Below are 17,721 nucleotides of genomic sequence, written 5' to 3'. Positions count from 1 at the left end.
GATTGCTGTCATTGTCTCTCTACTCTCATTACTTTGTCATCAACTCTAGAATAAAAGAAACATATCCCGGGTAGCCTAAATCTTTTCTAGTAGTATCTTCTGGATACTGTAGTTTAGTAAAATTATTACAGCTTCACTTTCATAAATTATGAATTTACTAGGTTTGTATGGGTACCTCATTAATTCTAGAACAGGCAAAAAGGAACTCTGAAAAAACTCTTATTCTTTATTATAGTCCATTCATTGGGTTTGCTATGGTTTGAATGTGCCCCCAAAATGTATGCGTTAGAAATGTAATCCCCAATGAAACAGTGTTGGTAGGTGGTTGGGTCACGAGGGCTCTACCATCAAGAATAGATTAATTCCATTCCTGAGGGCATTAGGGCTTCGAGGCTGCCAGTCTGATTTCTTGCTCTCTTGATGTGTGATGCCTTCTGCCATATTATGACACAGTAAGAAGGCCCTCACTACGTGTGGTCCCTTGATCTTAGACTTCCCAGCCTCCAGAATGGGAAGAAATAAACATCTGTTTTCTATAAATTACCCAGTCTGTGACATTCTGTTCGAGTAACCCCAAATGGACTAAGACCGAGTTCAAAATGTGCTCTTGGTGAAATTTTGTCTAAATATGTGATATTTTTAGGGTTACAATTTTTTTTTCTTCCTGCTTTATTAAAGTCGAATTGACAGATAAAAATTATGTATATTCAAGGGGTACAATGTGATAATTTGATATGTGTATACATTGTGAAATGTTTACCACAATCAAATTAACATATCCACTGTCATACTTAGTTATCATTTATATGTGTATATATCTGTGTATATGTGTGTGCATGTGTGTACATGTGTGTGTTGGGGGGGTGAGGACACTTAAGATCTCCTCTCTTAACAAATTTCAAGTAAACAATGCAGTATTAACTGTAGTCACCATGCTGTATGTTAGATTTCCAGAACTTATTTGTCTTTTAACTGAAAGTGTGTACCCTTTGACAATCATCTCTCCATTTTCCTCGTGCCCCAGCCCCTGCTAACCACTGTTTTATGCTTCTGTAAATTATAATTTTTTTAGATTACTCATATAAGTGAGATCATACAGTATTTGTCTTTCTGTGTCTGGCACTTAGCTTAATGTCCTCCAGACTCATCTATGTTGTTGCAAATGGTGTGATGTTCTCGTTTTTTATAGATGATTAATATTCCTTTGCATACACAATATGTGTTATATATACTACATATAAACACATTTTTCTCTGTCCATTCATTCGTCAATGGACACTTAGGTTGTTTCCACGTCTTTGCTGTTGTGAATAATGCTGCTGCGATCATGTGGGTGAGCCATCTCTTTCAGATATTGGTTTCCTTTGGCTATATACTCAGAATTGGGACTTTCATATTGTGTAGTTCCATCTTAATTTTTTGAGGAAACTTCATAATGACTGTACAAATTTATGTTCCCACCAAACAGTAAACAAGGATTTTCTTTCCTCCACATCTTTGCCTACCCTTGTCATCTTTTGTCTTTTTTAAAATAGCCATCCTAACAAGTGTGAGGTGATACCGCCTTCTGGTTTTAATTAAATGTGTGATTTTTTTAGTCTAGTTTAGATCAAGGTAATTGAAGGTGATTGCTATGTTTATTGACTTGATCTGTTCTCTTACAGAATGAGTCTGTGGTATTAGACACTTCACTGTGCATCAGTATCATGAAAAGCATATTAGCCATTGTCGCCATAAGCACAGGCAGAGGATCCAAAGAAAACGTCTTGCCAAGGAATTTTTGTTCTTTAACTATTCTAAACTATTTTATTAATTTTTTTTTGAATTAATCGGTTTTGGCACTATGTGGACAATAATTAAACAGTAGTTTATTATTATTTAAAATGTTCATCAGACCCACCTGGATACTTAAATATATTGTTTTTAAAATACTTGTGTTTAGGCAACCTCTGGAGCTTTGGGTTCATTCTTTTAGGGTAGACACTAGCTATGTGTATTTTTCCAAAACCAGCTCAAGTGACTAGATGCATACTCCTAAATAAGAATCATTATTTGCAAGTACGTTTTGTTGTATATTATATACTTAGCAACCCAAGGGTTTCAATACTAACCTTGCTTTTGTCTCACTTCTTCCTCCCTCAAAATGCTAAGATTGTACTCTGTACCTGGTAACAAGTTGCTCAGTTGTCTCTGTGTATGTATGTGTAGGTCTGCACACCTAAACCCCTCAAATTTTATATTCCTGGTAGTCAAACATTTCTACAGCTATGAACAACAAAAACTTTTATTAATGTGACAGTCTTTACCTTCCTACTACTGACAAAACAAATTAAGTTAGCCTTTACCTCTTTGTTTCCTCCTTTATCCTCTGCTGGATATGATGCTTGAATAGTAAAAGGGTCAAGAAGGAGATTGGCTGTATCAAGATGAAGCATGGGTCCTCATCACTCAGGTAAAATTAGTCATTAGACAGGCGTCTCTTGGGTAATGGAGAATAGACTGAGGAAGGCTGAGATAGATGCAGTAAAGTAAAAACTGAGGTGGCTAACAGTCTGCCATAGCTGTAAACATAAAACCAAATAAAATATCAAAAAAGGATTTACAAAATAATGGAGGGTTAAGTAGTACTGTAATAGACTATATTTCATTTGAGACTGTTTCCACTGGAACATATCAGAAACCCAAATTGGAAATAAAGGCTATTAAATTTCAGTCAACCCATGAAATTATTACTGCAAACATTCATTATTTTTCAAAGCTGTCTATTGACAACCTCTTTCCTGAAGAATTATATCCCCAAGTCACAGTGGAACACAATCACTGAGTTTCAGATTATAAATTCATCATTGTGTTCAGAAGTCCTTGCTGTTGTTTCAAGTAATATTTAGGTAAAATGTATGTTTATTTTTGCTTTTTAAAACCCTTTTGGTCAGATGTATTACCTGATACAAATTATAACGTTGAAAACCAAAATGTGTCAGATTATGCACACAAGCCAAAATTCGAATATCTTTGTATAACATTGAAATGTAGGATAGGAAATAAATAGAAAGGTCTGAGGATACAATTTTGAGCATGTATGCAGAAGGAACTACCTATTAAGTGAATAGATATTGTTTATTTGTCATTTATTCATTTAAACAAACATGTATTGAGCAGCTGCTTTGTTCCACATTCTGAACTGGCAATGGGAAAACAAAGTTCAGTAAGTCATACTCTTTGTTCTTAAGGACAAGAAAGTGAAAAACTATAGGGTAGAGTAAGTAAATTCAGCTTCAGAGTTGTACATAAGAAGCTATGGGAGCACAGAGGGGAGACATTTAAGTGGAACTTGGTACTTAAAGGAGCACTTGCCTGCCATTGAGGTGACACTTGAGCTGAGTTTTTAAGGGACATGGTTATTTCATATTTTGCTTTGGTGTAGACACAGCAAAGGGGGATAAAAAGTGAAAAAAAGTTATTCTGATAGGATGCTAAATGAAAATTTAGATCCCCAATACCCTTTAAGTCTCTTACACGGCCACAGGCCTGATAGAGCTGCTAATCTTGGAGATTGAATACCCACCATGCCTTTGGATATTTGAACTTCTGGGCCGCAGGACTGAACAAAATCCATTTTGAAAGTTGTTTGTTATTTTTATTTCTGAGGAGCCTGTTTTTGAGGATGACAACTTCAAAAAATTATATTTTTATTATGATTTATCTTCAGAGAGACATCTATTTTATAGAATTACAAAATTCTACAGTCCTGCTCCACATACTGACATTTTGGTCAACTGCAGGCCAATTATAAGACAGTGTTTTCATAAGATAGAATACTGTATTTTTACTGTACCTTGCTAGTTTTCGCTATGTTTAGATACACAAATACCATTGTATTACAGTTCCCTACAGTACTCAGTACAATAACATGCTGTGCAGGTTTGTAGCTTAGGAGCAATAGGTTGTACCATATAGGCTAGGTGTATAGTGGGCTATAGAATGTAAGTTTGTGGAAGTGCACCTTATGATGTTTGAACAAAGCTGAAATCACTTAACAATGCATTTCTCAGAATATAACCCTGTCGTTAAGTGACACATGACTGTGTTTTCTTTATTCATTTTGAGTTTAGTGAGGTACCGTATACTGCAATACAAATCTGGGGAATGGATGATTCTTCTTTGTAACAAAGACACTATTGAAGTGATCTGATACATCAGTTCTGATTAGAACAAAGCAATCTTCAGTTCAAGTTGAGATATCCTTTTACATAGGGCTTCTATTTACCAAAGCAAGACAAATACTTTTTACAGGTCAGTATCCTTTGAGAATAGAATTTGGTACACTTTCAGCATAAACAATGTTAAGAACCTTTAGATTTCTATCTTACATTTACTGTGTCAATAGAAACCTGGTAAATTTCTGGATTCTTTTTCTCTTGACTTGGCAGGGAAATATGGAAAACAATTTTGTTTGATATTTTACAGAGACGGTAAGGCATACAAACAAGAACATACATATTCTAGAAATGATAAAGTAATACTAATGAAAATATATTTGGAAACTTCGTCTCTGAAAAGGAAAAATTGGGTATTTGTTGAATTATTATTTAATATTTGATTATAAATATATAGAATCATTATCATATAGTATATATTTGGTTGACTACAATAATCATATTGTAACTAAATGTACATCTCGTGTACACTTAGTACATACTTGGTATAATCATAGCCTGAGAATAAATTGAGTCATGAGATAAAGTATTTGGAGAAGCCTACGAATTAGGGCAAATTTGATGAAGTTTCCAATTAAGTTGAATTTATGGCAACAGCTGAAGAGAAATTCATTTTTCTGGTATTTTTTAGTACAAATTTTGTATATCAAATGACTTCTTTCTCCTACCCCATTTTCTAAAACTTTGTCAGTAGGTTAACGTGTGCCAATGATAGAATTTCAAGTGCTTTGAAGACTGTAAGAGCATGATGAATTTCAAGTACTTTGAAGACTATACGAGTATGAGAATAACCTATGAATTTGATTTCTTTAGGCTCTAGTTTTCCCATTCTCTTCTTTTTCCTCCTTCCTTTTCTTTCTTCAAGAAATATTTAAATATTAAATATTAAATATTCCATTTATTGCTCATCTGATTGCTAAAAACAACACCAACCCCAACAATTTTAGCCATCTAGTAAGTATTGAGTATCCAACACATATGCCTTAAATGTAGCGGAGTTTTCTTAATTCAAGATTGATCAGAGTGAGGAGGAGACATAGATGAATAACTGGGAGAGTGACTATGATTTATATTTTTCTAAGATTTGAACTTTTTGTGTCTACATTTACCACTTGAAATGTTTCCAGCCTCATCTTCTGTATCCACTCATGAGTTTGATGCTTCAACCTCATTCAATTTCAAAATTTGCAATGCACTTTTACTCCCCTGTTTCTTTATTCATGTTGATCTCTCTATCTCCATCTATTGAATCTTTCTACATCTTGATGGATCAGTTCCAAGTTGTCTCCTTGGTGTGGTGACATGGCATTCAACACAGAGAGGCCTGGACACAACTGTCTGTTATAGTTCAGTTCAGCTATCTTGGGCAAGTTTTTAAATTCCTGTGAGCTTTAATTTTTAATCTGTAAATTGGGTATAAAACTATTAAGCAAGAAAAAAATATTTTCTTCTTCTTCCTCTTTAACCTCCTCCATTTGTGAAACTTCTGATTACCCTAACTATGACCTCACAATCAAAATCCTTCCTATGTGTTACCATGCTTGCTTTGCCTCAATAATAAAAGTACTTTGTTTCATTATAATTGGCTATTTACATGTCCGGCTTATTTTATTTTATTTTATTTTTGATGAGCTAAAGCCCCATGAGGGCAAGGGTAATATTTTGCCCAGTGCATACCAAATATTCAATAAAAAACATGATGACATATACTAAATCGGAGCTACATGATTCCTTTCCACTCTCCTCCCCATACCACCCAATTTTCTGTATCCAGCATCATTTTCAGGCATTTTCTAGGATTGGAGGCTATAGAATCTATATAACACTAAAACTGTAACAGAGAATAGCATAATCTCAGTTCAGTTTGTTTAACTGGTACTTTGTTTTATTTTTGTTTGTATTTAGGATCAGAGAATTGAGGTATTCCTGAGTGAATTTATTCTTATTCTTATATTGTTGATACATTCTAGGATGCCTTTTTTGTTGTTGTTGTTAGGTTTCTATCCTAAAATGGGTACATTGTTAGGGCAATGATGAGATAAGAAGTATGACTGGCCCTCTCCCTGTGTCTTACTTCTATGGAGAACTCTAAACACTGCACAGCAGCAAAACCTTCTTCCTCACTTTGACTTACTTTGTAGTCCCCTGCCAGAAGTGCAGGGCAGGAGAAAAGTGTGTAGGTGATGTGTGTGTGTGTGTGTGTGTGTGTGTGTATTAGAGAGCAAGGGTGAGCTTGCATGCATGTGATTTAGGTGATGTTGGTGACAGAACATTTGGCATGCGTCTCCTACATCTGTTGGAAAAGCCAGCCAAGCCACCTGTTGCATTTCAATTCCCCATTCCTCAGGGATGTGATACTTGCAGCAAAAGGTTTAAGATAGCAGAAATCCACAAGAATAAAGAAGTTATAGGTCACCCAGTTCTTTACCCCAGGGATCCCCATCAGATCTTTCTCTACCATAAGGTCTTTAATACAATATAGAACATTTCTAAAACAGTGCAGTCGTTGTCTAGCCTAGTTTAAAACATTCTAAGGGACAAAGGCTTCACTCTCTTCTAAAGGAGATGAATCCAGAAGTTCCATTGTTTACAAGGTCAAGAAGCGTGTCCCTGATTGTTAGCCGATAGAGTCACTTTTAAAGCTTCCTCGTATTCTCCACCTCATTTCTTTTGTACATTGGGTCTTGAATGGAGAAGGCTGTGATTTGTCTTGGCCCATAAAATACCCTACAGGCTGTTTTAACACACTAAGGAAAGGTTTAATCGGTTTCTATTAAAACCTGGAGACCTTTCACCCCTTTCTAGGAGCTACTAACTTTGGGATGACTTTTCTCTCCCCTCTTTCTTTCTGTCATCTGTTTTACCTTTCTTAGAGTCACTAGAGTCACTGCAATCCTAAAGCCCTGCCTCTGTTAGCTTATTTTTGAAATGTTAATCTTTCTTTTCCTTCTTTCCCTCACTCCCCTCCCCTCCCCTCCCTTCCCCTTCCTTCCTTCCTTCCTGCCTGCCTGCCTGCCTGCTAAAAGTTTATAGTAAAAATATAAAAACTACTTTCCCAGTTTTCTAATTCAGAGAGTCTTTCTTTCTTTGTCACACGGAAATTCAGAGGTGAGCTGTTCCAACTCTTTCATTTTATAACAAAGGAAACTAATACCTAGAGAGAGGAAGTAAGTTTGTAGGAAAAATCAGGAAGAATTAAAGTCTCCTTAAGCCTAGCCCAGGTAAGTACCAACAGTGGCCTTCCCAATATGCAGAGAGTATCTACCTCCTGCTCTGTCCACATCAAGGGAATAAGAATTCCCCCCAGGTGAGCGCAGTGGCTCACGCCTGAAATCCCGTCACTTTGGGAGGCAAGGCTGGCTGATCACTGGAGGCCAGGAGTTCGAGACCAGACTGGGCAACATGGTGAAATCCCATCTGTACAAAAAATGCAAAAATTAGCCAGGCCATGGTGGCTATTTAGGAGGCTGAGGCAGGAGAATCGCTTGAACCCGGGAGGCAGAGTGAGCTGAGACAGTGCCATTGCACTCCAGCATGGGCAACAGAGTGAGACTCTGTATCCAATAAAAAGAAAAAAGAAAAAAAGAATTCCCAGTATCTGTGAGCAGTTCCCATGGAGTCTCAGACCGTGTAGCAGCAGCTGCAGGAATGCTGAACAGTCCTGTACCGGCCTCAGCCTATCCTCCTATATATCAGGCTGCCTGCTCTGGGATGTTTCCTTACCAGGCTATGGAGATTTTTGTGGCTCATTTTAAGAGTGAGGTCCTATCCCCTACCTATCTGTAGTACATACTTAGCTCATGTTAAACAGCTGTACCAATTTTAGCCATTATTGAAACAAAGAATTTGTATTTAGCTTTTATAACAAGCCCTCCTAACTCCTTCCATAGTGCGAGCAAGTAGTAGCTTATATTACTTGTAGCTATCCATCAGGCTCTGGAACTTCATTCAAATCTCTAGGCTATTACTGATCAGCTCCTAGCTTTAGGGCCAATTACTTCACCTTTTTAGGACTCAGGTTTCTCACCTCTGAAATGAAGACGATAGTAGTACCTTTCTCATAGAATTGACTTGAGGATCAAATAAACTAGTAAGTAAAAAATGTCTGTTCAAAGCACTCAATAAACATTAGCTATATTGTTATTATTTCCACTCAGTGCACCCTGAGTAAAAATGGGATCAGTTTGGTAGTTTTATGGTATTTCACTGCTGTCACTGGTCATTGCCAGACTCCAGCCCTCTAAACACCTTTAATCACCCTTCTCAAGTATTTCTGAGAAGGCAACAAGGGTGACTGCCATGTGCTTGTGACCAAGACGATCATAAACTCTATGGTGTCTTCTGGGCGCCGCTGGTACATTTACGCAGCATTGTTCCATCCTCTGGGTGCAGGTGGTGCTGATTGCTCACATTAGTCTCTCCTGCACTGCTGCCTCTTTTGCTGGGGACTACCTTTTCCATTTTGGGAGCTATCCTTTATTAGAGGTTCTTTCAAAGTAGTAGTAACTTGCACTCCAATGTTGTTTAGTTTTTACTCAAAGCCTTCTGTTTTCTTTGGACCCAGATATGAGTCCCTGAGGAGATGGCATGACAGAAACCATGCTGATTTTGTCAGCTGAGGCTTTGGGCCTGATTCCTTCTTTTCTTAGAAAGAATTATTTTCCAAGAGGTTCCAGACTGCCTCGGGCGGATACACTAGCAACCAGATCTCTTGTCCACAGCATCTCCCAAGGATGTTTGAATCTCAGCTGTGAGACCCCTACTATGCCCTTTTAATGTGACATAGCAGAATTCATATCAATAATACTTATCTAAGCTAAAGAAGATGTTAACCCATTTAAGAGGAGGACCGTAAGGCTCAGTGTATGTGACCAGCCACTAGCTGAGCCACTGTTAAAACTTCTTTTAGGCATTAAAACCTGCCACACAGGAAAGCTATGGGACTTAGCTTTTTGATCTTAACAGCAAAATCCTGTATCTGTCTCAAAATGGCTGGCTTAAAGCTCCAGTCTGCCTAAGGCCTGTCAGTATTTAAATTAATGATATTGGTTTTCATTTTTTGCTTCAACTTTCAGCATCCCTTAGAGCTGTCACTTAGTAATGGGCTAGGTGTGGAAGATGCCAGGGATAACAAGGAAGTGATTTGTCAGCTTAAGGGATGTCACTGGTCATCAAATAGTCTTTTTTTTCTGTGGTATGAGCTGCAAAATCCATTTGAGTCACAAAGTCAGATTGTGACACTTGGTACATCTATAGACACTGAACATTTATGCCAATTACAGACTCTGTACATGGAGACTAACAGAACTCCACCATGGGGCCCTGAAAAAAAGAGCTTTATGTTAAGTAACAACTAAAATAGGAGCTAAATTTGACCTGACTAGTTCCAATCTGCTGCCATCGCTCTATTTCATTTAAGGTCAGGGAAACAAATCTCACAAAGGGGAGGGTTTCCCAAAATAAGTTAAATGGAACTTTATGAGGCAGAAATAGTAATATTTATATGTAGTATATTTATATACGATATAGAATTTATACTCAATATTAAGAGTATAAATATATATGTAATAAGAAGTGCCATGAAGACTTAACAATATGCATGATGTAGTTCCTACTCTCAAGTTTCTGCAGTCTAGTTCAAATAAAGATATATACATGGAAAGAAACTGGTAATTCCATGAAATAATTTTGTGCTAAATAAGTGGAATAGACACCTCCCATTTACAATGGACTATCTATTCTGTTTGGCATGGTCAGAGCATTTTCCTATAGGAAATACGATCTAAGTTGAACTTTGAAAGATGGAAGAGGAATGACTTTAGGCGAACAGAGGTGAAAGGGGAGATAGAAATGCAGGTTGGGGCTTGGTTATGTGTTTTCTTGAATATTAGGCTAATGATTTAATATATTCTTGAATAGTCAAAAAAGCTCCATTGAAACTGATATACATGGTGTTTGGTGAGTCAATTTTGGGATCGTATGGTATGGATCAGGGAGGTAAGACTGAAGATAGGCAGGCTGATGAAGAGCCTTGGGATATAATGTGAGGTGATCATTAGTAGAATTTATAGTGGCTAATATTTAATCTAGAAAGAAAAGTCACTTCAAGAATGTGGGGTAATTAAATAAGTAAGTAAAAAGTCACAGGCCTTGGTGTGTATATAAATATGAAAGAAGAAAGAGAAAGAGAAGTGACCTCAGGGTTTTAAGCTTGGATTAAATGACTAAGAGCACAGTGGGACCAATAAGAGAAGTAGGAAAATAGGAGGGGACAATGGCATTGGCTTGGGTTATTGCTAATACTTCTAAAGTGTCCTTCTTTTTTTCTTTTTTTTTTTTTAAATAAGAAATAAACCTTTTTAAGTTGGCAAGTTAAACTTTAATTCCAATCAAATTGCCACCTATGGAGAGCAATTAAAATTACATATGAGAGGGTGGGTTATACAGTGTAAAACGTATAGAAGGATAAAGTATTAAGTGTACTGACAACATCATTGACTGCTCCTCACTTAGAATTTCTTAGAAATTATTCTCTGAAAATATAATGTTTACATTGTACTGCATTCATTTTTCTCTAATAAATCAAGATTGGTTTTAAGAGATTAAGTAGCTAACGCCTTAAATGAACAGGGCTTCAGCTATTTATTATTTTCTTTACTAAGAGAGTTTCATAATAGCATTTGAAATTTGAGATTGATAATGCTGGCCGATTTCTTCTATATTGCTAAACTGATCTTAAATCAGATGGGACTGAGTTTGAATGCTTGCCTTTCACTTAATGATTGCATGATCTTTTGTGAAAGCATGACATGGTGAAGATAAGAATAAGACATGATGAAGGTTAATATGTGTGAAGTGTTTGCTGCTGTGTCTGGCATACACTAAGCTTGGAATAAATGTTAAATGATGTATTTTGGCATAGATTCACTAGCAGTTATGAACCCCAGAACCAAATGGGGACATATCTCTTTAAATATTCAATTCAGCTTGACCTGGAGCAGCCATCTTAGCATTATAAGGATACCACTGTTCTAGCAGAGCTCAGTAATCCAGAGACTATCTCAGATTCTGTGGGTAATTGAGATTATAACCAAATTCCATCAAGAGGAAATTAGTTGATTGGTTGTCTTCAGCCTCTGGCTTCAGTGGGTAGGTGTTGGCTGTTGAAAATGGTGCTGCTTTCTCACTGTGCCCTGCTGAGATTCCACAGGTGTAGGTCTGAGTAGGGAGAGGAAGACTTCTTAGCCTCAGCCATGGTTACCCCTTGCCAGCAGACAGTGGGCCCAATATCATGCAGCCACGTACAGACACCCACTCTAAACACATAGGTGCTCATACAGCTTACTTATTTATTTTCTTTTTGTGGCAAACCCACTGTGTCAAGGTGGTTGGTTCAGGAAAGTTTTCCATGGAAGAAAACTGTGCCTAAGAAAACCCAGGCCTAATCTGCAGCCTGACTCCATAGTCCAGAATCTATTCTTTGTGGTAAGTTTTTCAGGGGCTTCTAAACTTCCAGCTAACCTCAGCTACATCATCCTCAGTCAACTAAAGGTGTGTGAACAACCTGCAACCTCAAAGGAAACAGGGGTGAGGTTTTCCATTACTTTCTTTCCAGAAATCATTTTAGAAATTTGCCCATCCCCCTCATGGCATTCTTAGAATTTCATATTCTAAGGGATTTAGAGTGGAGCAGCTTCAGTCACAGGGGAAAAATTAAAAAGAAGCCTAATGCACTTTTGCCCCAGAACAATGGATGCCTATTTGTCTTACATCCACTTAATTAAAAATGGTTCTTCCCACAGCAAAGTAATGTCTACACTGGTAAAAGTCAAAGTATTTGTCAGTTTTTAAAATGCCTAATTTCTCATTAGAAGACTTCAAGTTCTGCCTCAATAGTCATCCATCTACACTATTATTTTTATTCTTATTGTTTTCATTTCAAAATTGAGGAGTTTAAAAAGTCCCTTGAGAAGACAACTTGAGATAAAGCAGCAAATCTGATTCTTTTAAAATCCTGTACTCTAGTCAATTACCATTCTGACTTTGGTCTATCATACACAGGAAGATACTTTAGCCTTTCAATGAGGTTTCTCAAATGATATATTGAATTTTAGGTTCATTTCACATGACCACAGTTATCCTTTTTTTTTTTTTCAATTAAAAATTTCCTGGTAGTTTGTTCCTTTAAAAAAGTCTTTGGAAATTCTCACTTCTCATAGTTCACATGAAATCCAGGTAACTTCTTTTGACCTGTGGCTTTAATAAAGGAAGAAAAAACCTAGTTGTTAAGTATGATCAGTGTGTTAGTTTGACATCCACATCAAAGAAAATAACTCTCTAAGCAAGGCTGTCCTTAAAGCTGGAGACAGACTTGTCAGTAACTCACAGCCGGAAAAACTTGATTTCTAGAACCGTGATCAAACTGTCAGGACAATGCTGCTTCCATGAGAATCAAGACAAGCCCACCCGTCTGATTTTTTCCAGACATAACTAAGAACTCCAAAGGTGAGCCAACAAACCAAGTGAAAGACATCAAATAATTGCATCACTATTTCCCTTGAGGGATTTTGTCCTAAAGACTAAGAAAACCCTCTTAAATTAGCTCTAATTAAATGTTGTGAATCTGTGGTTCCACCATTCAGAAAATGGATTGCCTCATTGTGTTTTTTCCATGTTACTAAGAGAGAGATTGGGATTCTTTAAAGGAAGATTAAAAGCATGGAAGGGACAAAAGGAAACAGTGAAAACAGAAAAAAAGTAAGTCCAAGTCTATTCTGGATACTGCATGGATAGATGGTGGCCGTAGGTAATCATTTGGTATGTGTTGACAGAATTGGTTTACGGGATCACTCTGGCGGTGTGCTAGCCGTATTGATTATGGGGTGATACATATAGATTAGTGTGATGAGTAACAGTGTTTTCACACCACACTGGCTGACTGCATATACAGACAAGATCAAGCTATTCTGTACAGCCTATTCCTTAGGGAGTGTTGGGGGAAGTAAGGGTAGGGGGGCTCACCAGGCACTCTGCTGTTAAGTTATCCTGACAATAGAGTTATTTTAAAATTTATTGCAAAATGTTTCTATACAAAGGAAATGTTTCGTGGAAGGAATTCGTGATATTATACAAGTATGTTTCTTTAATTGGAAACCAGACACACTCTACTAAACATTTTATTGGAAAATTTATTTCACACTTCACAAAGGATCCCGAGAGAAATGCTTTGTGATTAACTGTGATTGTCCATATATGAAAAATGAGGGCAGGATAAGAATAAATATGCAATTAATGGGGCAGGCCTCCTATTCTTTATTTGTTTTCTGACATTTCCAGCAGTATCTTCTCCCAAAGATGATAATATTAAGCAGGTCATCTAATGCCAAATCTTGTCAGATTGATACCTTGTTATCCTTTATTGTTGTTTTAATCTTTAATACAATTTGGCTGTAAATTGAAAGCTCTGTATACCATTATAATCCTGCAAGCTGATTCACTTGATTGAAGGGAAAAATGAGACACAAAACCCATGCTGCTTTTATGTTCTTAGACAACACTCCTTACCCACTTGCAGACTAGTGGCTTTTCTTCAGTTTTAATTTGAGGTTTTTTTTTTTTTTTTTTGTTGGTTTGTTGGTTGTTGGTTGGTTGGTTGGTTTCTTTTTAATTGATAGATTCTTTAAACTATGCCAGTGTAGTCTCTGGATGAGCAGCATCAATATCACCTGAACACTTGTTAGCAATACAGATTTTCAGGTGAATTCTTGACCTATTGAGTCAGAAACTCTGTTCTGGAGGTCCAGTGATCTCTGTTTAACAAGCCCTCCAAGATGATTCTGAAGCCCACTAAAGTTTGAGAACCACTGCATTACACTGTCAGACTCCTCCCTCTCATTGTTTTGCATCTGGAAGCACACCATGCGTAGAATACAGTTATAACTTAACACAAAATGTAGTTCACTGCCTTTAACTAAACCTGATGGCTTTGTAGTTTCGTTAGCACAATGCTACAAACAATTGGGCTACCTATACATTGACCAAGGACATAAGTGATTTTCCTCCCACTTTCCCTTTTTTGGGGGGGAGGAAGCATGGTATTTAAAGGCAGACAAGTCTAATTGCAAGTTCTGATGTATCTCAGCAGGTGGGCGATTTAACCCCTCTAGCTCTTGTGTTCTTCACCTATAAGCATATATTCTTTCAGGTGTTGTTCTGAGTATGAAAAGAGATCAGGGCTAATACTAGGTCATACAGTGAATTAGAAAAAGGTGCCCTCTCTGGGGAAACCAATTAGGAAAAAGCATTCATTTCTTAGGGCTAACATTGCCCATGTCTCTTCTCAGACTTGGCAAAGAGAACCCGAACTGGATTTCAGCCCTGACTTCTGCCTGCTCATCTGGACAGTTTCGTCCAAGGTAAGATTGTATGCAGAGTATTTGATTGAAATAATATACGTAAAGCAGTTGGCATATAGCACTTGCTTTTCATACAGTGTATTACATACATAACACATATTCCACATAAATATTTTTTCTTAGATGTATCAATTATAGTCCAGGGAGAGTAACATATGTAATCATTTGGTTATCAGTAAAGATGCTTAGACTACCTCCTATAGTAAATTTAAAAATAGTTATTTTATTTCTCAATTCTCTGACTCATGGACCAAATTAAGAATTTAATTGAAAGCATTTAATTTTATCCTTCATGCAGTATAGATATAGCCTCTACCTGGATCTTTAAAAAACAGAGAGATCTGAAAGAAATCTGCTTGCACATTTGCTACCAAGGTCCTACCCAGGATGACTAGCTGATTAAATAATTTAAATGGGAAACTGGTATTTCAAAATAATAAGACTGAGATACATATGAAATAAGGAGAGTAAGTTCTCTGACACGATATTTTCTAGGTGCTAAAGCCTGATTTCAAATCCTTTCTTGAAGGCAGGGGTCAATAGGGAGAAAAGCCTGGATTTCTGCAAAAGAGGATAAGGACAGAGACCCAAGAATGGGACGAGTAAAGCTTTCTGCTTCATCACAAGATTACCGAGGATTAATTCCTCTCGGAGTTTTGTATTTAAGAACTTGAGTGTTGTTATCCTCGGAAAGACACATAACCCACCGTAACGTTTAGTTTTCTTAGATTTTGGTATTCACTTTAGCACGACTCATTATCAGTTCCCTGGTATAAGGAGCTGGGATTCTGCCTAACACTTAACATTACATATTAAATCAGCGTAATAAAAATGACAGAAGAAAGCATTGGCTTTAAAGGCAACAAATTCTTTTAAGGCTACACTAAATCCTTGTCTATCTATACAGTACTAAGTTACAGTAATGCTACCATAATTAGATGTTATATGAGGAAATGTAACAAGATATTATGTGGCCAAAGTAAAATCCTAACCTAAATAGCATTGTTAAAACGTAACACATGAAATAATATTGGAAATCACTTTTAGAACACTGCTAATGTTACAAGATGTCAGAATCATGCATAATGCAAGAGTGGAACTGCTTACAGAGTTTACACAAGAGAATTTAAACTTGCTTCCATGGACATGAGGAACTGCTCTTTGAAGCATGGGCTCTGATGAGATTCTGCCTGGCTCTAACGATATTCCAAGGGAATGTTCTCATTCTATCTGATGCATATTTATTTATAGGGTGTTGAATGAAGGAGCATTCATACTACATGGCAGATTGCACCTTCACCATATTTTTCATTAATCACCATTTCTTCAGCATCTTCACCATTGCTTTCTTATTGATCTGTTTTTTGAGCTCCCTTTGTGAATAAACCTACAATCACAAAAATACCCATAGATCAATGTCAGCAAACGCATTCCTGCAAACACAACCTTTAACTCCTTTTCTCCCTCAACCTTCATTCCATTTCATCTCTTGGGCAAAGGCCTGAAAAAACAGATGATCCTCGTATTATTCCCTGAAGGGCAACAAATCCAGACCTTGCTAGGTTTACAAGGCTGAACATAAAGCCCGTCTCAATGACAATACTTTTTTTCTGCTGCTCAGATTTTAAGTCAAAAGGTCCTTCTTGCTCACTGTAACAATCCCCCGTGCTCTGCGTTAAAGACTATTGATCACATGTTGTTCTTTGTTGCCACATGCAGAGAAATCACCATCTCTGAATACATGAACCAAACACAAACATATTTATCCACACACTAACCTCTCTAATTTGGACATAATTAGAAAAAGGGCTATTTAATTAGTGAAAAGTCTTAAATTATAGATGGCTGATTACTTTTGAGTACATAAAGTAATAGCAGGAAATGACTAACAAAGTGTTGCCAAGTACAGGACCTGCCAGGCCTGTTTTAATGAATAGCTAAAGATCACTGAAATTAGCACATTAATTGTATGCATGTAAATTGCTTCTGCTAAGTGCATTAAAATGTTGTTCTCTTTGTAATCATGTTGAAGTTATTTATTTGGTTAGTACACCCTTTTCATAATTATTCATGAAAGACCAAAAAAGTGAACTTCAACATAGTTCCTGCCTGAGTCCGAACACTATCATTTACAAACCTCCACATTTTACTATGCTTGCAAAGGAATCATGACTTAATTTTTAAAAATTCAACATGCACATTTAATAAAGCCTTTCTTCAAGTTACCCATTTCCTTTCTTAGTGTCTTCCTTTCAGTGTCTTGTAGAGGGTAATATCTCAGACTCCAGGTCAAACTCCCTCACTGTGAGTCCCTCTCTATCATTTAATAGCTATGTGACTTTGGGGACATTGCTAAATAACTCTGAACCTCAATTTTCTCATCTGCCCTACAGGATTGTTGTGAGGATTAAATGAAATGGTGTTTTGAAAAGTATTCTTAAACTTCTATGATGATAAAATTCACCTGGGGCACTTGTTAAACCCAACTTTCCCAGGCTCCTTGTTCAACTACCCCAGGTGATTTTTTCCTCTGGGAAACAGTTTGGAAGCACCTGACTCATAGCAGCTTCTCTTCTGTCATATACTGTATACTGTATATTGCATTCGTGAGCCAAGAAAAACAAAGGAAAAATAAATGGAAGATATAAGGAACCAGAAAAGTCATCACAGTGTCCCTGCCAGCTTTTCCTTAAATGTGTCCAGGGCAGAGGCATTCACTCTCTTATAGAGAGTACTTTTCTCCACATTTGAACGGTTCCATTGGTTCAAAAGACAAATCTCTTATTGTGCAGGAACCTGTGTCTTTTGAAGTTTTATTCATTGTTCTTGCCTGATATTTGGAGCAATGTGGAACGAGTCGGCTTGTCTGTCCATTTGACAGCCATTCAAACATTAGAAGAACTCTCTTATCTCCTCTTGATCTTCTCTTTCCAGGCTAAATATACCAAATTCCTTCATCCATTATTGGTGATAGAACATGGTTTCTATAGTTCTCACAGTCTTGATCACCCTCCTCTGGAGCCAACTCGAGATTGTCAATTTTCCACTTAAAATATGCTTTGTGACAGAGTTGGACAGAATACCATACA

The 17,721-nt window shown here is 37.0% G+C and overlaps 1 pseudogene across 1 annotated transcript in view; it reads left to right on the top strand.

The window, feature by feature from the left end:
- Nucleotides 1-17,721, top strand: part of LOC101023809 — a 170,175-nt pseudogene that overhangs the window by 136,067 nt on the left and 16,387 nt on the right. The window contains exons 4-8 of the transcript XR_002520267.2: nucleotides 2,393-2,452; nucleotides 4,113-4,293; nucleotides 11,602-12,722; nucleotides 12,900-12,974; nucleotides 14,561-14,632. The product of XR_002520267.2 is annotated as an uncharacterized LOC101023809 (transcript). The remainder of the gene's footprint in view (nucleotides 1-2,392; nucleotides 2,453-4,112; nucleotides 4,294-11,601; nucleotides 12,723-12,899; nucleotides 12,975-14,560; nucleotides 14,633-17,721) is intronic.

This window comes from Papio anubis, chromosome 2 (genome assembly GCF_008728515.1).
Source record: "Papio anubis isolate 15944 chromosome 2, Panubis1.0, whole genome shotgun sequence".
NCBI lineage: Eukaryota > Metazoa > Chordata > Mammalia > Primates > Cercopithecidae > Papio > Papio anubis.
The sequence above is the reverse complement of the archived record's forward strand: the minus strand, read 5'-3'. Positions and strand labels throughout refer to the sequence as shown.